This window comes from Rhamphochromis sp. 'chilingali' (assembly GCF_963969265.1).
Source record: "Rhamphochromis sp. 'chilingali' genome assembly, chromosome: 9".
Lineage (NCBI taxonomy): Eukaryota > Metazoa > Chordata > Actinopteri > Cichliformes > Cichlidae > Rhamphochromis > Rhamphochromis sp. 'chilingali'.
The window spans coordinates 5,634,264-5,656,656 of record NC_137936.1 but is presented as its reverse complement, the minus strand read 5'-3'; the positions used below and the strand labels follow the sequence as shown (position 1 = coordinate 5,656,656).

Genomic DNA, 22,393 nt, shown 5'->3' with positions numbered 1-22,393 from the left:
AGAATGGGGGTGAGAGAAGACTCCAAACCTCCCTCCACCCGCTCATTGTAGTGTTGATGCATGTGTGTTCTAAGGTGCATTTAAAACCCAGGAGGGCATGGAGCTACCTGCCAGAGAGCAGCAGGTAAGCGCATGGTCCCTCCTGCTGGCCCTCAATGTCTACGTGTATTTAAAATTGAGAGGTGGGCAACGACGCCAGGGGTGAGGTGTACACCCTGATGGTACTTTGGATTCCGTGTATCGTGCCCACCCCCAAGATCCTATATGTATGTGTAATGAGAGTGTGAGTAATGTGAATGTCTAAGTTGTGGGATAAAATTGAGGCAGAGGCAGCCAGAAGGGGACGGGGGGGGGGGTAGCCTCCTCTGCACCCTGGTGACATACCCCTACTCCAAGGTCCTGCATGTGTGGGTGGTTGTGGTGGAGCGGGAAGAGGGAGGCAGCTGGAGATGGGGAGGGAAGGAAGGGAGGGGCAAGTGACCCCTCCCTGGGGCCAGCTCCCCCGCTGACCCCAGTAGGCACCCCCATACTCCGCGACCCGCCAGGGAAAGGGGGCCCAGGCCCATCCAGACCGGGGCCCAGTGCAGCAGCGCCTCCCGGCCCCACAGAGCCCGGGACAGTCCACCCAACCCCACCACAGAGAAAACTGCACCCACCCCACCATCCACTCATCTTCCAGACTACATAAGACAATAAACACCCATGCTGAGATCTTCCTCCACCTCTCCTGTATCTCCCCCTCCTGCAGAGGGAGCTCCTGAGGAGAGGAAAGCTCCTGCAAGATGTGACAATCTTCCCCACCAGTTGAAGAGCCCCCCAGGTGGCTCGATGCACCGGCGGCACCCTGTTCCAGGGCTGGGCCACAACCCCGGCAACACACCAACCAGGACCCAAGCCCCCGAGGCCCGGTCCGGGTCCCAGCCCAGAGACGGAGCACCCCAGAACCTCACGCCCATCCCGGACCCACCCAGGGGCAGCCAGGCTACCAGGTCAGTAACCCACGTAGGACGTCTGCTACTGCTGTTTGCTCGGTTTTTTTGTTTTTGTTTTTATGGGAGATCCTTTTCAGGCTTCAAGTAGCACCATTATACCAACATTTCACATTCTAGACATTGTTTTAGGTGTATTTGACCAAAAATGTGACTGAAAATTCACATGCAAGCTTTTTTCAAGATTGTGATATTTGCCTGCAAACAATACCTTTCAGCTAGCTAAAACAGAATATTATGCTATCACCGAGCAACATGGCTAATGCCTTTCACACAGCTTTGTCTCAACTCCAAAGAGCCACAGAAGTAAAAGCTCATAATAATAATTGAAACAATCTTTGAAAAAATGACTTACCAACCATGGCAAACAACTCAAATATGTAGAGCAAAATGTTCTGAAACGGCTTCACTTCAGCTTTGATTGGAGCCTATGGTGCTGGGGGCGGAGTCTGTGAATTTACTCTATTAGTGTCATAGCCCCTGTAGGAGTTCAGAGTTAAGAGGTCAAGAGTTAATGTTTCCATTGTAACACCTCCAGATTTGACATAGAAACACTCATTTTTAACACTCGATTTTAACTACTATCATTTTACACCTCAGAGTTACATTAAAAGAATGTGACTCTGCTTAGAGTAAAATTAACTCTAAGACTACTAACACCAAAACATTTAACACTTTTGAATTTGCTGTGTACAAAGATGTGGCACAAAATACAAACATCACATAAACACAATAAAAATAAGCACTGCAGTTGAACATGCATGTTTGTTTTTTTCTGTGTAGATAATGTGAAAAATTACTTTCTATGGCTTTTCCAACATTGTCAGTTAACCAGCTCTGTAGCATTTTAGGGTTGTGCATATGCTCTGTAACATCAGCGCTACAGAGCATATGCACTCAATATCTAATAAAACATTATCTACAAGTGTTCCTTGTCCTATCTTGTCACTAGTTTTACTAGCAGAGTTACCAGTGCAAACAAGCATGTAATCTTCAGATGTTTTCTGCGGCCAAGCAAGCTGTCTGGCTGGCTGAGAGGAATTGATTTTGTGAGGAAATGTCACTGCAGAGCGTCACTTGAAAGAACTTGGGTCGCATACAAAGTGGAACCGGATGTTCCGCTGACATAGCATATTATTATCACTTACATAGTGTTTGTTAAAGTGCAGCCCCACACCCAGGAGACACAGGGATGGATGTTAACAACAGAGCCACCTCCCCCAAACTGCACAGTATTGACTGTTCTCCCTCGAGTCAACAAAGAACTCATATCCCAGCAATTTAAGTTGCTCTCACAGGCTGTCTTTGATGTTTTTTTTCGTCTTGTTTTTGTTTGTAATGTTTTTCTTTCCCTCCCGTTCTCTCTGTGCTGCTGGGTGGGTGGAGGTGGAGAAGTAATGTGATGCAGAGAAGCGACCGGAGCGAGACGGCGCTCCGAGAGAAAGCCCAGGTTCACACCAGGGTGGCTTACACTGCTGCTTTGCTCACACACATGAACACACAAACACCTGCACATGTGCACACACACACACACACACATGGATATTCACTAATGCACATGCAATACGAGGAGCATACACACACACACACACATTCAGAGCAGTTTACGAGTTGTGCACCTCAATACCAGCTGCAGTACAGCCCATCTGTGAAAAGGTAAATTGAATTTTACAGGCACAAAGCTGACTCCCCTGCGGTCTTTAGAAAAAAAACCCACTTTGTGAGTCTAAAGCTTTTCTAAAGCTTTCGTCTCTTCATCGCTTTCTCCTCCCCCCTCCCCTTGTATCCTTTTCTCCTCCTTCCTTTCTCTGTGGGGAAAATGAAGGTGTGAGAAACACTGATCAATATGCTCATTAAAGAGTTGTGTCTTTGGGAGGCCTGCGAAGGGTCTGCACACAAAGAGCAAGGAGGCAAATGTGGTGCTGAAAAGTCTTGTATACCACCACAGCGGCATCCAGAAACTGAACAGCATTGCTTTTTCTTGATCACAAAGAACGAACAGAGAGTGGAAAACAAACCCTTTTTCTCCCTCGTCTTCGTTTTTCTCAACTTTTCCCTCCTCCTCCTCCTGCTCTCCTCCCGCTGCCTCTTTGCTTACTCTGAGATGTAGTTAAAGCACTTTTCTTCTTCCTGGGCAGAGGATTTTCCAATCTGTCCATGTCTCTATTATTAGATACTCCCATACATAGCCTGTGTTTCTGTGTTGAATTAACACAAACAGCTATGCAGCTAGTCACTCTGCCCACACAATTAACCCCCCCACACACACAGAGGTACTGAGAAAATGCAGTTTGATACGTTACATTCTAATTAACTACAGCACTACCACCTCCGCTGTTCTCCCATATGTGTGTGCGTGACTGTGCGCCTGTACATGTCAGGCATAAGGGATAGACACTGACAGGTGGAATGAAATTGCCAGCATGAGGTATCCGTCTGTGCAGGTTCCACCATATGCATTTGAAAAAAAACTCTGCAAGGTTTTCATGCCAAATGATAGTGAGAGATTGACACAGTTCCACCTGGCAGCACGGTCTACAATTGAGGTGGGAAAGGTACGAACAGGGGTGGAGAGCTTGTTACAATGTCTCACTCAATGTGAAGAGCTGTTTGGCTGAAATGTCTTCTGAGAACAGAGTAAAAATAGCACATGAGTCAAATGTTTGTTAGAGAGAAGTAGCTCATCTCAAATAGAGACATTTTTAAAAAAAAAGCCACTTTAAAAAAAAAAATCGTGCACTGCTGAGGACTTTGAATGAATAGTTGGCTCATTCATATTTGTGCAAGGAGTAAAACCAGACTGCCTTTCTATTTTCTGTCAGTGTGTTCATGTTCGGTGCTACTGCCAGAAAGAAACCAGTTTAGCTTAGCCTAGCATAAACAATGCTAGCCGAGCCTAGTCGCCAAAAAACACCGCAAAACTACCACAAAACTGCTTAATAAAAATACATTATTACTGTGCTTTAAGGAGATTTTTCAGGTGTCAATACTTCATTTGAGTATTTATTTTTCTGACAACTTTTTACTATATTTTAACATGAATATATATGTATGTTCTAATCCTTATATTTTTAAAGCACACCTGTCCTATACACAGGGGCTGGAGTGAAGCGGAATGGCATTTTTGTCCCTAAGTTGTGGTTGTGATACTTTAGCATTTAGCTAGTGTCTGAGAAGAGGAGCTAACCTAAAGGGAGTAACGTTTTTTTTTATGTGTCAAGTAATTTAAATGCAACATTTCTAACAGTAAGAAAGACAGATACAATAAGCAAATCCTGATAAAGCAGCAACAGAGTGTGGCAGGAACTGGACCTGAAATTACAAACGAGTTAGCATTTTGCTCTTTGGTTTCTCTCTACTAAAATTCTCAAAATTTGTGGGTTGAATTGGGTTTTGGTTTTTGGGTTGTTGTTTTTTTAAGATACCAGGATATCTTTTGGGTTGACTTGCAAAAAATCATCATCCCAAACCATTAAGCCTGGACACCATCCATTAAGTTGTTCTGAATGATTGTTTTTAATGTGTTTCAATGTGATTTTATTGTTTTAGCTTCTAACAAGGGTTTTAGCCTTTAAAACAGGAAAGCGTTATTTCTAGCCTGATGTCACTGGTATCTTTCAGAAGAACCGTTTCTTACAAGCCACCATGTGCTCTCATCCAAGTTAAACACATGGAAGGTTTTTGGAATGATGTGTTTGACGGTGCTCTATACAACTGCCATCATCAAAACAAGAAAATATATATCTTCAAGAAGAAGGTTTATCCTGTAGTGTTGCAGAGACTTGGAGAATTAATGTCAGGAGTGACTGAAGATGCCCTGGCTGCATGTGATGGTTAAAATCTTTATTACTTACCTTGTGAGCATGCGGTGTCCCTCACTTTCTCAGTCAGATCTGCCACCCTCTGGGACACCACAGTCTAACAGGTGATGTCACAGCGCTCTGTCTTTTACATACAGTTCATGCCAGCATGTACCTTGGTAGACACTGTAGGTGTCGGGGTGCTGAAGAAGTATCATTCACTCCATGCTACAATTAAAAATTGTGTTTTATTAACCATAATCGCAGTCTTCATGTGCTCTTAGTCACTTGGGGCTCAGCAAGCTTAAGAGAAAACAGGAACTCAAAAAAAGATTGGCACGGGTCGTGAGAAAGGAGGCTGATGGAAATTCAGGGTTTTGCAGAATTGTGCAATATGGTGATAAGGTTGCATTAGCATAAGACATTTTTGTGGCTTTTAAGGACAAAGGGTTATGTGCAAACTTTGGATGGCTGGCAGTTGATGTCGGAGTTGATTTTGGCTGGCATTAAAAGCGCTACTGAGTTTCATTACTGAAAAAAAAGTGAAGAGCATCTACACAGCGCTGTGTTTTTTCACCTTTTCCTCTTTAATCACATGCAAATTTATAACTTTCTGTTTCCTTGAGAAGAGGCCGCAGACACTTAACGTTATTCAAAATTCACCAAAGTCACCCATGTGATTCAGGAAACAAAAAATGACTACGAGTACACGTTAATGTATTTCTCACTTATGGTAAAAACTGCAAACCATTGCTACACCCTTGGGGCGCAAATTCGTTTGCTCAGAGCCGTGAGTACTGAAGCATTACTGTGAGGACTGGGAGGAGAGCTCTGTTCGTGCCTCTGGTTCCCATAGTTGGACCGGCCAGCTCTGGTTGCCTGGGTTACTGTATCCCTTGCGGATGGTCATCTTGCTGTTGCTATGCTAATGAGAGAATATCAAAGCCACAAGCAGCAGCGGCTGCCTGTCGAGTTTACGTGAGAGAGTTTGTGCGTGTGTGTGGTTTATTTACAGTCTGACACCTCAGAGGTCGCTGAGAGGCCAGAGCCTTTAACTTAAAATGTCATACCAATTAAGAATTTGTGAAATTAAGCAGGCAATATCAAACTTTGCATTTTATTCATTAGACATGGAGCTGCTCCTAATGGGGTTGCTCTCTCTGGCTCGTCTCTGCTCTCACCTCCCCTACTGACTCTTCCTTTTACTCGCTGCTGTTTCATTATTTACATCCCCATCTCTGGCTCTTTTTTGGCACAGTTTATCAGTTTAATCAGCTTGCGTGGGGATAGCAGGAGGAGGAGGAGGTGGGGGAGGATGTGAAGATGGGAGGTGGGTAATGCATCTTTATTAGGCTCCCAACATCAGCCCAGGAGACGAGTCTCTGCTATCACTGTCAATTAGCAGGGGGAGACGCTCAGAGGGGTGGGGGTGGGGTGGACTGCAAATGGCAGGCTTCTCTTTATTAATATCTGGAAACAAGCACACAGCATTCAGACGTACAGAAAGAAGCTTCGTCTTTATTAAAACACACTTAGTGCAGCAGTGCAAACCATACAGCAGAATGTCATCAGGCAGTGTAAGGTGCAGTTGCAGAGCGTCAGGTTTCATTTACTGAGAGAATTAAGAAAAAAAGAGGGGGTGCAGGGATGGCTTGACTTTATTCGGCACAGGGACAGATATTACATTATCATTTCATCATGGCTTCCTGGCAATATGGCTTTTTCAATCAGCGAATACAGACATTATTTATTCATCGATGCATTTTTAAAAAGGCACACAAGATACAGCGTAGCCATTCTCCACAGAGTTGACACAATCAAATATACATGAATATAATATTAGTGTGAGATTGTTGGGTGGGGGGTGGGGGGTGTTAAATGAAACTTTATTCAAATGGAGAACAAGGAGAGGAAATGGGGAAAGGGATTAGAGCGCCGCATTTACCCGTCTACATTTATCTCTGCACTCGGGTTCGATTTTGTCCGGAGCTGCTCCTGCGTGTGTGTCCCTTTCTGTTAGCCTGAGTGAGTCTGCCTGCGTGTGTGTGTGTGTGTGTGTGGTCTGGCAGTATATCCTTGCTTTAAGGCAAGTGTCTCTTTAATGAGGCTTTGCTGCAAAAGGAGCTCCCTAGGACTCTTGACGTGTTCTGCATTTCAAACCAGTAGCACACTCTCTCCTCCATCACACACACACACACACCCTTCATCACAGGTTAATGTGTGTGTTGTGCCAAAGCATTGATTGGTGGATTTCCGTCAATGACGGACAACCTTTCTGAAGCTGTGCGCTGCCTCTCAGCTGCTTTTCCCTTGTACTCGTTCGTTCTCTCGGCTTTTTTCCTCCCTCCTCCGTCTCTCGCCGCAGCACTCTCTGACCTCATGTTTATGTATCTCACTATGTCGCGCTCTTCATCAGAGCTGCTCTGTCAAAGGTCCCTTCCCCATCTTTTCTCTCCTCTCTCTGCCTTGCTTGTTTTTCCGCTGCAAAGGCACTGGGATATGAATAATATAAGAAAGAAGCAGATAGCATTGCTCACCCTCAGACAAACAGGCTGCTCCACGTGTTGTTAGGAGACAGAGGGCAGAGAAATCTGACGGGGGTGAAAGAATTTGTAAGGTGCTACAAACGAATTCCTGTCAAAGACAACTGAGGCTCCCGCGGGCAAAGAAGCGGCTGACGGACGGATTCTGCGATTGCTCTGGCCGCGTACTGGACTGAAGGCACAGGCTTTGTGTCAGTTTAGACAAACTGTATCGCCAGATTAGTAAATGAATAGGCTCCAACGGGTGGATTTGCAGTCAGGAGCTCAAAGCTAGAGCTTCCCAAGCAAAGAATCAACCGGCTATTCGTCACTGATTTGGAGCTGTGATGAACTCTGGTTTTCCAGTCAGGGCAAGTTTCTCCCGCGCTTGATTGTTTTTCAAGGAGGATGAAGTGTTCAAGAGCAGATCAGCTCATTAGCGGCCATGCTGAATTGCTCTTAATGAATGCTATCAGCCGCTAATGAAAAGTATTGTTCTCGAGCGCAGCTAAATCAAAAGGTGTTTAAAGCGCACGCTCGCTGCTCTCACACGCACTTCATCAACGAGCGTTTGGCGAAGAGGTCCCCGATGGGGACTCAACACCATGGTTACAGGGGCTAACACCCCCCACGAGAAATCAAACTCTCATTTGGACCACAGCCACTGCTCAATACCCGCTCCGGTATCGATCGGCCTCGGTGGGAGTGCTTATGTGCGCGAAGGAGAGAGGGAGTTTGAGAGAGAATGGGAGGCGGGGCGGGATGAAGAGGAAAAAGCAGTGAGGGATTGATTTATCTCCCATTGATGATGGTGATTTGGCATCAGATATGTGGGATGCCTGACCTTATTTACAGCCCCCCCACCTCCTCCGCCTGCCAATTAGAAAAGTTTTCCTCTGTACGCTTGAAAACACAGCTCAATAACACAAAAGTATAAAACAGGGGATGTGTGGAAAATGGCACGTGTAAGAGAGCAGACAGCCTGAAGCGACTGAATCAGTTGTGGAGACTTATGGAAGAGTCCGTTAAAAGTGATGGTGGGAAAAAGCGACCATCTCGCTGTGCATCTCCTTTAACCTTCAGCCCACTAAAACTGAAGGCCCTGGGGTGTTTCCAGCATCTCAAATAGACATCAATTTGATATTTTGTTGGCAGGGCTGCTGCTGAGGCTGCTCTTTAAAGAAAATTTCTCATTACCCTTACTAAATTCTGACACTTAAAGACCATTAAGCTAAACTGCTCCGAAGCCTAAATTGTGCCAGTGAACCAGGTTATATTCTGCAAAGTGAGCTCCCCAGTGAAGCTCCTGGTGCAGTGAAGTATACAAAATAATCTCACATCTCCAGCGTTAGCAGCAAATGTTCCAATAAACGGAGCCTCCCGCCACCCCCACCCGGTCGAAAAATAAGGCAACTGAAGTGGCGGAGTATCTTGCTAATTTGTGAGGAAGAGTAAATACACCGAAAGCCTCTGCTTGAAGATATTTTTTCATTTCTCCAGTTAGCGGTGAAGGCTGAGGAGATACACAAGGGAGAAGAGTCCAAAGAGTTCATTTTCCTGACGCTTTGATGCTGTATTTGTACTTGCAAAATATAGCAAGCGGACCTTGAGGATTTTACTCCAGCTTACAATCAACAAACTAAAAAAGTTAGTACAAAAAAATCGGGCTGTTGGTTTATGTTTAAGGCAAATCATGCAGCACAAAAGGACAATTATGGAGTTTGTGTAGATGAGCACCAGGGCCGTAGCCAGAAACTCTAATGTCAGGAGTCAAAGCCCTCGCATTTTACCCACCCCGCATTTCTTTAATTATACATATTTTCTTTTTCGTAATTACTTATCACATCTCTCAATGTATGAACTCAGCTATATTTACTGGGGCTCTTTAGGGACTTTTATCTGCTATTTCTCTTGAGTTGCATGATGGGAATTGTAGGCCTTATCATTTTCTGCTTCTTTTCTTTACTCTGCCTTTTGTCAATTACCCTTTAGCTCAAATTCACATCTTCTTCTTCCTAGCGGTTTATATCCCGCGACGCAGGGTCCGCTATCTTGCATGGCTTCCTCCACTTCTTCCTAAGCTCAAATTCACATCTATTATCTGTAAATAGTATTCACAAATGTTAACATCTCTGTGTGGTGAAAGCCATATTTCTGTTTTCATGATTTAAAAAAAAAATTCTTTGTTGTGATTTTTGGACGATTCTTTGTGGTGTTAATTTACCCAACACAACATTTTCTCCAAACCATCACTGAATATTTATGGAAATTTTTCAGCAACTGTGAACAAACTATAACACTGCTGGGAAATGAATGAATTTCTAATTTGAGGATTTGAAAAAACAAGTATATTTGCAAATACTACATTTTAAAAACAGCGCAGCACATCTATTAATAAGCCACTCAGGAGTTTCAGGAACCTGGTGGAAGGTTACATTCTATCTAATAACAAACAGGTTGTCACCTCAGACTCTTAAAGAAGACTACGTTTCACTTATTTTCTGTTCTTAGACGTTTTAAATGCAGACAGCCAAAGGTCAAGATTCACACTTCTCTGAGCACTAGGTTTGAGACAGGTTTTTCTGCTCTTGGCTCTGTATGATGTCACTGAGAGGCGATATATCTGACTGAGGCACCAGGCATAGTCTCCACCTTTCACTTCAAATGTGGCATGCAGCGTCAAAATGTTTGCTAGTACAAAAAATGTTGAAAAAAAAATTGAAAAAGCAAATCCATAAACAGCAGCAGCGAGGACTTTATCCCCAGGATGATGGATCTCGTCCTCTACAGCACCTCCACTACCCTGGCCCATGAGTCAGGCAGTCACTGACGCCACCCTAACAGAATTTTTCTGTAAAGTCTTACATTTTCAGTTATGCAGTGCAGCCATTTGGGTCTGGCAGCATGCTAAATTGCCAGGTTCAGCTTTAGTAGTGATTTATAAATACATTTTTACTCAACTTAATTTCATAACTCCTCAGGCATCGACCTCAGCTCTCGAGGGTGTCAGAATTGCTCTTCTATCACGAGGAGCACATGTGTGGTTGGCAACTCAAGGACTGGTTGGGCCTGGTGGAGTTGGGGGGGCTGGTAATGACCAAGGCGCAGACCTGAGGTTGGCACAGCAGGCTGCAATCTAATCAGCACCGCGCCTTATTTTCATGGAGACGTGGGGGAGAATTAGATATTTAATGGCGACAGTTTTATCTTTCAATCACACGCCTGGGTCTGCACCGTGGACACCTTGTTAAGGGGCTAGATGTGCCCAATCAACAGGTGTAGGTGGGCTGTCAGTGTGAGTTTGCGCCCGTCTGTGTGATTGAGTGTGCATGGGTGCTTTTAGCTGGTTACCACTCTCCAATCAGAGGTGTTTGTGTGTCTCACTGTGGCTCATATTGTGTTTGATGCCTGAAGACTGGCACAAATTGGCAATCAGGTGAGGTTGGCATGGACGAGGGCCTCTCCTCACCAGGATCCTGACTCCAATTGGCCCCTTCTCCGCTCTCCCATCCTCTCATCCCTCTCTTCCTCTCTCACCGAAGCCATTTTAACTTGACCCTGACAGGTGCTCCTGACAAAACCCATTACAGTCTCAATTACGCTATATATCTCTCCCTCCTTCTCCTTCCACTGCTTGTTTTTATCCCCCATTTTTCCCGCTCCACTCCTCTGATACTCCAGAGCCGGTGGGAGCTCTAATCGGCCGGCGTTAGCACTTCCCTCTTGACTATCACCAGTCTATCATCACTGCGCATCTCATTTCTCCTAATTAGCCTTAGTGGGACCATCACTTTTCTCTTCATTAGGAACAACACAACAGATGTGGGTGAGAGAAGCAGAAGCAATGGTGGGACAACAGTGTGATGAATGGTAGGGTATATGTGCGTGTGTGATGTGTGTGTCTATCTGCATGTGGGGATGTTTGCACAGAGAGATCGGGTCTGCCACCTAAGTGTATGTGCACGCTTACTGCGTAATTTTTTATTGAGATTATTCTTTTGGAATTTTGCCTTTTATTTGACAGTGACACATAGGCTGGTGGCCAGAATCAAATTGTGGCATATTGCAGGTATAATGCATTCATCTACAATACCAGGCTACTAGAACACCCATCTGACTGAACAGCTTGCAACTGTGGTGCAACCATGCGAGCTAGCTTCACTGGTTTTCCCTGAATACCACACAACTTTATGTTAGTGCCAGCAATACTGTCATTTGTCTGGGGTCTACAAAGGTCTTCTTTGATTTATACATCACTTGCAAATAGATTTGATCCATCAGCTCGTGTTGATCATGACTTGTCTGAACCAGAATAAGAACTTCTACTACAACGGTCAACCTGTGGTGCAGAAATTGCAGTTCCTATATTGGCCACTTGAGGGTAAGTCAGTAACTACAGACATATTTTCATGGCCAATTTTTGCCATGAAATTAGCACATTTACAGCCTGGGATAGTGAAAAGAATGTTTTGGTCTCTATGAATAATTTAATCTGAGGTTTCAAATACAGAGTCAAATTGGTGATATCCATCTTTTATATAAAGTCTGTGGTTGAGTTTGCTAACCCTGCTATAATAATCATGCTGTACAGCTAACCCCACCACAAACCCCTGTAACATCTGCAACATCATGTCATTTCCTTAAGCTGCTGGAAATGCGGACACATATGTTTGGACTATATCTGCAATATATATATATACAGTATATACGTGACACTGCACCTACTCATGATTTGTAAGTAGTCGCAAACCAACTAAGACAAATCTTGGGTTGTATCCAAATGCCCAACAATGAAAATATCTTTAGGGCGATCGATTTTTGGTGATTCGTGTTTTCAAATGGAACTTAAATAATGTGGTTCAGAAGTCTCATTTTAAATTCACAGGGAACTATCGTTGGGTTACATGGGGTTAGGTAGAGATTAACTCCCTCCCCTTCAGAATAAAGCAGAAGTCCGACATTTGGGAAATGACACTTTCGTGTAAAGACTTCAGTCTGCCCTTTTCTTTTTCTAACAATTAAACGTGCAGACAGAAGATTAGCCATTTTGACACAGGAGCAAATAAGCCTACTGTGTGAAGCTTCTCCTTTAAGCTGCGGGAACAGAGCTTCTGATGCAATTCAGAAGTAAGTCCCTTTCATTAGAGTTCATTCCCTACTAGTATCATCCACCATTTGAATTTATGTATGACCTCATTATGCAGCAAAGGGCCTTTGAATCGGATGACATATATTAATATTATATCTAACCTAACTGAAGTTCACTCTCTTTTTTTTGCCACATTTCAAATTTGCCTTTTCTGCCCTGATATTACATCTTTGTCTTTCCGGTGGTTTACCGTCTTTTCTCACCAATTTCTCACCCTTTCTCTCGGCGTCCTTGTTCCCGGCGCCCTCCCCTCTCCATCTCCTGCAGGTGTGTGCATGATGTGTTGGAGCAGAGAGGAGGGGCAGCAAGGTGTTGAAGGAGACGCGTGAGACGTACAGGGAGCAGCAAGTGATGAATCTTCCAGCCGTCTGTAACACTCTCCGCTTCGCCGGCTCTTCCCTCGTTTCTGACCCAAATCTAATGCGACAGGACTCGTTTTCGCCGTCCCCGCGCGCTCACCACCTCCCACAACCCGCCCTCCCCCTCGCCGCTCTCGCAGGAGTCATGCACCACCCCTCTATTTTTAGCTGTTTGTCCTTGAGTTACAATCCCCGAAAATTGCCATGATCCATAAAGGGGTTGTGGTGCTTGAGGGAGAACATGCTCGCACACACACACACACACCGTTGCCAGTGCCAATTCACCCTCCAGCCCTACCCCCACCCCATCCTCACTTGCCCCACCACCACATCGTACCACCTCTGTGCATGCGTGTGTGTGTGTGAGCAACAAATCGTTACCAATTTAAAGTCTTTCTCCATTACTGGAGCGAATATTCCTCTCATTAAAGAGGTGAAATGGAGGGAGTTAAACGAGTGCAACGCCGACAGATCAGGCTGTTCTTTTCGCTGCCTCCCCCCCACACTCACACACTCTCATGCCCCACCTCAGAAAGTTATCCACTGTAGCCAATTAGCATGACTGCTCTGTCTAGCATTAGCCCCCCCTCCACACACACACGCATCCAGCTCGTGCTCTCATTACCGTCTTTCTCTCTCTTCCTCCCCTATCGTCCCTCCTCTCATTCTCTCTCTTTCTCATTAGGGCTGCGTCGTAACACAGTGAATCATAATAGGTGCTCTACACTGTGAAATGGCTTTAGCTTTGTCTCATTTCGCCGCTTGTAGCAGGAGAATGAGTAAACAGACAATCTATTCCATGCAGGCGTAGACACACACCAACAGACACAATCAGGGCCGTTCATTAATCTGTCGTAAAGCAGCTTTTTGCCCGCCTGAAGGAATCCCTGATATTCGCAGACAGAGAAAGAGAGACGGGTGGGGGCTAATCTATGGGAGCTGCCATGCAAGGCCATGTACTATCCACCGATAATAAACAGATGAATCCGAGCAAGGAGAGAGTTTCGGGACACGACGAGTGAAAGATGGAGCAGAGGGAGAGATAGCAGGAGGACTTCGGGCGAATGAGGTGGAAGGCCCGAAGGTAGATCGGAGAGGGGAGAGAGGATGGCAGCGAAGAAGTTGGGGAGGGGGGCGAAACAGCGTGCAGCAGGGGGTGGAGACGGCGGCACTGAGGCGTATTCTAAGCCCTGAATGTAAATATGCGTGAGGGGATTATCACAGAGTGCCAGGCGGCGCTTTTGGGGCTTTGTTTCCGTGACACCATGACGTTGGCTTTGTTTCCCTGACAGCAGACGTTTGTGTGTGTCAGTGTGTGTGTATGTGTGCCATAGCATGTGTGTTTGTGTGTGACATCCAGGCATCTGTTTCCTGCTGGAAAAGGTTAATTACATCTCCACTGCCTGACTGGACGTGCCATGCATAATCACACATGCTAATGAGACCTGTGTGTGTGTGTGTCTTTTGTCTTTGTGTCTCCATGTGCATTCTGGAAAGGCTGTACTGTAGTGGCTGAACAGATATCTTAACCACTTGTTTCAGCTTTGAAAAGCTATTGTTGCAGCCAAGAAGAAGCACAGACACACACACAACACTCGCAGAGTCCTACACTCAAACAGGTGACAGCTGGAAGAGCACCGCAACGGCATTTATGGACAGACACTCCTCTCCCAATGGGGGACATTAATTGATGGGTCTGCATCCATGTGTGCGTGTGTTTGTAATTACTCGTCTGCCTGTTAATGAGACAGAGATGCTACGCCGTAAGCGGAAGGACTTCTCCCAAACTCCGCTGCTCACTCTGACCCCTGACTCCTATCTTCACACTCCAGCTAAGCTGCTGATTGGACAGCTGCTTGGCTTTAGATGGAGCCCAGCGCAGCGTGAAAAGCCGAGATGGGCTCCGGCCCTCCATGGGTGACTCTGGAAATTACTGCACACTTTCTCACTCAGCTGAAGTTTTCACTAAGTTGATCTGACATAAGCAGGTAGGTGAGGAGGTGCAGAGCTCAGTCGAGCTTTGGCTCTAATTCAGCCCCCGCGGAGGAGCGGTGAGGAGTGCGACTCAGAAAAATAATGGATTTCTAGAGTCCATCGCCTCTTCGCACCTTGTGAGGAACGCCAGCTATGGCAAGAAATTAATCAAACAGATACGATTTTTTTCTCTTTTTTTGGAATCACATCAGCAAAAGCAAAGTTCTCAGTCAGCTGCCAAAGGAGAAATGAGAGTGCTGCAGGGATGTGTAATGGGCATGAGCGAGGAGTTCGCAGGCTTTTATTTTCAACTTGAAGAGCGTGGCTCAAGACAGCCTTGTGCTTGTTGAGTTTAGCCAGGTTAAAAAGTACAAAAGAAGAAGTGTTAGTCACCGATACTCTGGGAAAAATACAGTACCTGATTCGAAACCACCTTTTCTTTCTTTTCTTTTTTTAACTTTAAATAAAAGCCTGTGCTCGTTGAACCCCCTTTACCATCTCTGTTATAATGTCGCCAGGCAGCATACCAGACAGTGGAGGCTGTCCTGAGCAGTGATAACCCAGGCCACACATTTCGGTCCATTAGGGATAAATCCCACAGAAAAGGCGAAGACAGCTGGGCTGACAGCAATGCTGTCACACCTGTGTCTCCTGATCCCTCCATTGCTCTACCTCTTCACACTCCTCATCCTCCACTTGATCACTTTTCTTCTTCCTCCGTCTGCGGCAGAAGCCATTAAGGCCACAGAAGCAGGCGCAGGTGAAGGGCATGTCCTATCTGATGCACCGCATCTACGTGAACCTGTGAATGGACACAGAGGGAAGAGGGGGAGAGAGAGAAGAATAGGTAAAGCATTAAAACAGTCCTCTTTCATCTAGTGCTCATGATAAGGACTTTTGCTTGGAACAAACATGGATATCTGCAATAGAAGAAGAAGCTTCCCTTTCATGCACGTTTCAGGCAAAGCCAGTTTTCTGGATGGAACTTAGCAAAGATTAAGCTAGTGGCCATTTCTTTATGTGCAGTGGACTCTTTAAGCAGAGGTACCATCTAAAACAATAAATGCTTCAGTGATTAGCATCCTTTTTATGCTTGGAACACAAATGGGGAGAGCTTCCCCAACTAAATTAAATTTCACTGTAATCAACATGAATCTAAAGGCTCTGCACAGACCTGTAAGCTCTTAACCCTCAGAGGTCAAAGTTATCATCGGAAACAATCCCAACTCTATCTTTGAACCTGACCCTAATCAAAAAGCATTTTCACTCGCTGGGCCCACATCCTCATTTTAGGTTTGACAGCATTTTAGTAGATAAAGGTGAATGGCTTGGACGTGAATTGAGCTGCGGTTTGGGGAAGGCCTCGAAGGGGGCTGGCGGTGGCTCCCAGACCCGGCAGATCCCAATGTACTAAATAGAAGTGAAGAAGTTAAAGAACTGAAAGGTGGAGGGAGGGTGGGACACGTAAATGAGAAGGAACAGCTTGTAGAAGCCTAATTTCCTTCGGGATTAATAAAGTATTCTGATTCTGATTCTGAACTGGGGAACATATATAGATGGGAACCGGAAGGAGCGTGTTTGGAGGCATGGTCCCATTCCCGAAATTCAGATACTTTATCTCCAATTAAAAAACATGAGTTTTACAGTTCTTTGTTCTCTGCCTGTTAACTTTTGGAAGAACATTTTTTTAAATGTATAAAATTAGGTGCTCCTATAAAATATTGATATGATGGCATACAGGTTCATCACTGACAATCTTTCTATTTCAATACATGAAATCTCTACAGTGAAAATACTTACCAACATTAACGTACAGTTAATTTTAAATAGAAGTCGCTACAGCTACCACATTACTGAGCAGAATAAGATGCTAGTCCCAAAAGTATTTTTCCACTTCTAAATCAGGCCGTGTGTGGTCCAGGGCGTCACCAGTGATGTCTGACACTAACCCTACACATGTTTGTGTTCTTTTAATTGTTCTCTGAAGTCTTGGCAATGAGGGGATATAGAAAGAGTGCTTTTCTGCTTCTCTCTAAGACACTGGAGTCAGGACTGAGCTAATGAGTGAATGTAAAACAAGTGTGAACCTTGGACAGGCTTTCAGTGGAGAGAACGCAACATTCAGTTGGCATCCACTATATCAGTAAGTTTAAAAAAAACCCTGGCAACTCATTACCCTCATACAACTGAAGGAAAAGGAAGGCGATCTCAGTCTGGTCTCCTGTTTTGAGGAGACGGTGTGTTGCCATTAATAAAGAAACCATTGGGAAGATGATGCTGGTCAGTGTCATGAGTCTGACAAGCAAACACTTGGAAGAACATTTTTTTTTAAAAATGACATGATGGCAAACAGTAAGGATTAGGGTTAGTGTCAGGTTCATAACTGATGATAACTTAGATCAGGGCAAAGAATGGGCATTTGAAAGGTCCCGCTCACATGGAGAACATGTGTTACATTGGCCTGTATTTACTGTTTAACTCCCACAGAAATACTGTTTTCATACTGTGTGCATTCACACTGGAATAGAAAAGTAGAAGATTGTTGTTGATGTTCTCCCTGTCCTTGAACTGGGACCAGGAACAGCTGATCAAAACTCCTGTCAAGCACTGCATATTCACCAAAGGCCATCACTTACTCAGTAACTATGGCTGGTGCATCAAATTTGCTGCAGCTGTACTTGACAATTTCTGAACCATGTTCATTAAAGTTGTTTTCACTGACTCACTGTTCAGGTTAGTTATTTCAACCAAAATTTACAGTTTTGATCATATTATATTTTTTTACACCTTCGTCGAAGCCAGTAATAAACACGGGGATAATTATTGTCATTTCATTCTTCTAGGTATCTTTTATGCATAGAAACTTGGGTTATTTTTTCAAATTGGGTTATTTTTTTGTATGTATGTGTTTATTGATCTATTTGGCAGCTCTTGCTGACTACATTTGGTGTGTTTTTTTCTGGTGGTAGTCTAGAACTTCATCTTTTTTCATTAAGGCTGCCAAAAATCAATCAGCAATAGCTAGGCTACTGTGAGGGCAAGGTGCCCAACCCTAGAGTATTTTAAAACACAGCAAGTCTATGTCCCAATAAGCAGGTGCGTTGGTTCATAAACACTGATGTTGGTGAATCTGTTTCAAAACCACCTGATACAAACTGACACACATCTTTGCGGATGGACTGCTGATTTGTTGAGGGTGCACGCCGCCTCTTAGCGAGTGTCAGCTGGTGTAAGCTTTAGGCCCGAACGTTCAAATGAGGGTTTCACAAGATAATGTACACTTTAACACTTTCAGTGTTTGTAATGTGCCATTTATGTCTTTATACACTACTCTGTATTTATCATTAGTTATTATGGAACGTATATGTATGTTCTGACTCGGTTTTCCTCCCCTCAACCCCAACTGGTTGTGGCAGATGGGCGTCCCTCCCTATGCCTGGTTACTTCCTGTTATATGGGAGTTTTTCCTTCCCACTGTCGCCAAGGTGCTTGTTCATAGAGGGTCTTCTTATTGTTGGGGTTTTCTTTGTATTATTGTAGGTTCTTTACCTTACAATATAAAGCACCTTGAGTTGACCGTAGAATATCAAAATGATCCTTTATGTTTGTGTTAATTTTTTGTAGTCACATTTTTGTTGAGGTTACATTTAAAACCTGTAGTATTTATCAATGTTTGTGTGTGGAAAATCTGTCTTTAAAAAACAACAACAACAACAAAAAACGCAGCGTAGAAAAAAATTTAAGACGGCATCAAGAGATGATGAGATGGTCCCAATGTTTCCAAATAAGATGAGGAAGAAACAGATTCCTAACCCATCCCATTCTTGAGACAAGGGAGCAGCAACAGAGAGAGTTTCATGGATTGATCCAGGAGATGAAGCTGTATCACGAGCACTTTCATACATATTTCAGGATATCAGTGGGGCAGGTTGAACTCTTGTTGGCAGAGTTGGGACCCCATCTGAGGAGGCAGCGAAATAATATCAGAGAGCTGACTGACCCGGAGCAGCTGTGTGTCTAAGGTAATATTTGATCTAAAAGATATTTAACCATTTCCATATCATTTTATATTCACGACTGGTTTATTTTAAGCTACGAGTGGTCTGACTGGTCAGATCTGTTTATTTGGATCCAAACAAAAATCGAGCTTGGTTCAAAAAAAATAAATGTCGTAAATTTGTCCAGTGTACCAGCCATGACTCTGATATTATGGATGAAAGACGAGAGACTAACAAAAATCACCCTCTTTTTTTAAGCATACAAGAGCCTTTTTTTCTTGTCAAGTGGTAGGGGTTGAGGTTAGGGGTCGGCACTGGCTGTAGTCTGCGAACACTCACTCTACAAAACGAAAGAGATACAGCCAATCGACTGATGGAAGTTCCTGTGTGACCAAAACTAAATGATCTTACCTGCAAAAACACTGATTAACTTCTTAATCTTTTGAGATTTATCGTCACTTATATGGTAAAGGTGTACAGATGTGCAAGTGATGTTATTTCAGTAAATCACAATAGGCAGCGTGTGTGACTGTGTAGATATCTGCATGTGGTTGTCTCCACATATTTGCAGTGCCTTATACTTGTTTTATGCTGCTGCTGTATATTTGCATAGGTATTTGCCTACAGAGAGAGATTTTCAGTCTACACAAACATGCTCTCGTGCATGGAATTCATCAGGAATGAGATCAAAACCAGAGTTTGAAAAGCACAGACAGCGGTTTTTGACAGACATTCAGTTTTTTGAATGTTAGGACTTTGCTCTTCTCCACGGCTGGCTGAGCGACCAACAGCAGCACATGCAACAGTAGCCCAGAGACCAGTTTAACACATACTTAGGACATTGCCTCCATCTGGTAACAGACGCTCCCTGCAGGTAGACGGTCCAAAGCTCCCTACGATCTGCCAACACACCGCCAACGGAAAACCATGTTCAGCCCATTAAGCAAGAAAAAACTCCATGTAGATAAAGTTACAGGGGTTCAGTCAGTAGGTCATTACACACACACACACACACACACACACACACACACACACACACACACACACACACACACACACACACACACACACACACACACACACACACAGTCTATTGAGCGCTGTCACTCAGCAAGGAGAAAAACTCATTTTACTGCTACACTTCTCATATTTTTCAACATTTCTCCATGTCTGCGCTTCAGTTACTCTCTCCCTGCGCAACTCTGTCTCCATCTCTGGCTCCCTCTCACGCAAACAGATGGACAGACAGACGCACACACACACATACACACGCATGTCTTAAGGCTCACTAAACTCCAAGCGTTAACATTTTTCGCCAGTGTTCGAGCAGCCAATCACAAATGAGCTCTGAGATTAGGAGACGCGAGGTGAAACTAAGAGCTTCATTAAATACCAACCTGAGTCAGCAGCACCAGCAGGCCTGGCTGGGGAGTGCGTGTGTGTGTGTGTGTGCGCTGTGCAAGAGGGAGTGAGTGGGTGACAAAAACACAAGCACAGATGGAACATGAAGTGTCTGCATTCACGCGTGTGCTTGAGTGTGTGTGTGGTTTAAGGATTGATTCAACCTGTCTCATATGGGGGCAATTAGCTGAGCTGGGCTCTGGGCTGCCTGAGAGCAGAGACAAAAACGCCTCGGGCCATATGCAGTGTGTGTGTGTGTGTGCGCGCATGCATTTGTGTGTACTATATACTATTAAACCTCCATGAGCTCTTCTTTTATCCCTTTACTGCCATCCCATATATCCATCTAATCCTTGTCTGCAGATCTCCCACTCTGTACCCAATGGCTTTAGACCCTATGTGACATGCCAGAGAAAATCACATAGGAATAGAAAGCCATAAAACACAGCAGCGAGCCATCACGCTGGTAGCAAGAGTAAACTTTTCTTTCCACACAATGATGCACGCGCAGTGTGTGTGTGTCTGTGTGTGCAGCTCTCTCACTACATGCCTTTAACACCCTCAGCTTGTCTGACAGCTTACAAGGCCCTGCAGAGGATTTACAGCAGTGCTGAGACACCCATCTCCACTGCGTATCCTTCTTGTCTCCCATGTATCCTCCAATCCCCCACTCCTGGCCTTCTCCACTCACTCTCCCCTGTTTTCCTTTTGCTTCTTCTTCTTCTCCCACTCATCCGGCTCGCCGTCTCTCTCTATCTCCAGCCACGCTGCCAGCCATCGGAGTCACCGTCTTGTTTGGCGATGCGTAATTTCTAGAGGTTCTTTCACAGGCAAGTGTAGAGATGAGATAGATGAAAATACAGCCTGCAGACCCTCTGAATTATTAACTGGCTGAAAATGGATGAGTCAACGTTAACAGAGAGCAAGGGAGAGGGAGGGTAGCATAAAAAAATAGCCCACGTGCGTCCACAAATATGCACATAAAGTACAGCATGGCACTGTGCATGAACCAGCCGTCGTGGGAAACAAACAAGGGTTAGAGCGTAAGCTTTTGTTAGTGAAAAAAGTAGATCGGCGATGAATTTGAATTATTTAACGCTCTGCTAAAAGTTTCACTCGTAAATTATTGATTACAAGGCAGTAATATGCCCAAGTATCCCTACAACTAAATAGTTCGTTGGCTTAGTCAGCTCTAACTAGAAGTAACTTTTGAAGTTAACAGAGATATTTAGTGTTGCTTGTAAAGGCTGACCAGGAACAATACCAGATGCTGGGAGAACAAGTCAGGGTCTGGCTTACAGCAGATGATGAGAAGGTTAGTAAGAAGGTTTCATATATTAGTATTTTTGGATGTCATGAGGTGTCCCAGGCGCTGAAATGGTTGTCTTCCACAAAATGCAATTTATTTATTAATCTTCAAAAATTTTATTATTCTTTGTTTCTCACAATCTCATTCAGGTAGGGCTGCCACAAACGATTATTTTAATAGTCGACTAATCAGATCGTGCATCCATTGGACGTAAAACGTACAGCTTATTGCACCAGCAGCATCTGCTCTTATATAACTATCATTAGCTTACAGCTGTAAGTGTTTAAGGTGCTAACTAAAAATAAAGACAAGATGATAGTTTATTAAATTTTAATGAAATTTGCAGATTGTTTCGGTGAAGTTTAATAAACTCCTTGCTATCTAAAATATAACAGGACACCGGAGTATATTCTCGAGCATCTCACACTTCTGATAATCAGTTGTCTACTTGACGTTTACTCAGCTGTGTAAAAACTATAACTTTAATCTCAGCCTAACCGATTTACTCAGGAACAAATAAAATACTAAAAAAAGCCAAACAATAACATTTTTAAGTTATCTAAGTGACTTATATATCATGTTTAACCTGAGTAGCGAAAGACGGCGGTGGGTTTGAAAACGATTTGCCGGGAGTCCGGTGTTCTCACGGCTCTAGTGAGCCTAGCCCCCAGCTAGCTATCGAGCTAGTGGGTAACAGACGTCTCCGAAAACGTCGGAGCGCTTTTGAAAATATGTCGTGTCTTGATAAACTGAGCAGATATTTGAGGTTTACACAGCTACATTCAAGCCTGACAATATGCTAAACGTTTATTTTGTGACCCAGAAAGAATAATAAGAGTAATATTAAAACTTACTAGCTGCCGCCATTGTTGGAAACTGAGCTGGGCTGCGC

The 22,393-nt window shown here is 44.2% G+C and overlaps 1 long non-coding RNA gene across 1 annotated transcript in view; it reads right to left on the bottom strand.

The window, feature by feature from the left end:
- Window positions 1-6,307: 6,307 nt before the first annotated feature.
- The window catches only part of LOC308402812, a 30,814-nt gene continuing 14,728 nt past the window's right edge, over window positions 6,308-22,393 (bottom strand). Inside the window, exon 3 of the long non-coding RNA XR_013972811.1 lies at window positions 6,308-15,595. This is a non-coding gene — a long non-coding RNA (uncharacterized lncRNA). The remainder of the gene's footprint in view (window positions 15,596-22,393) is intronic.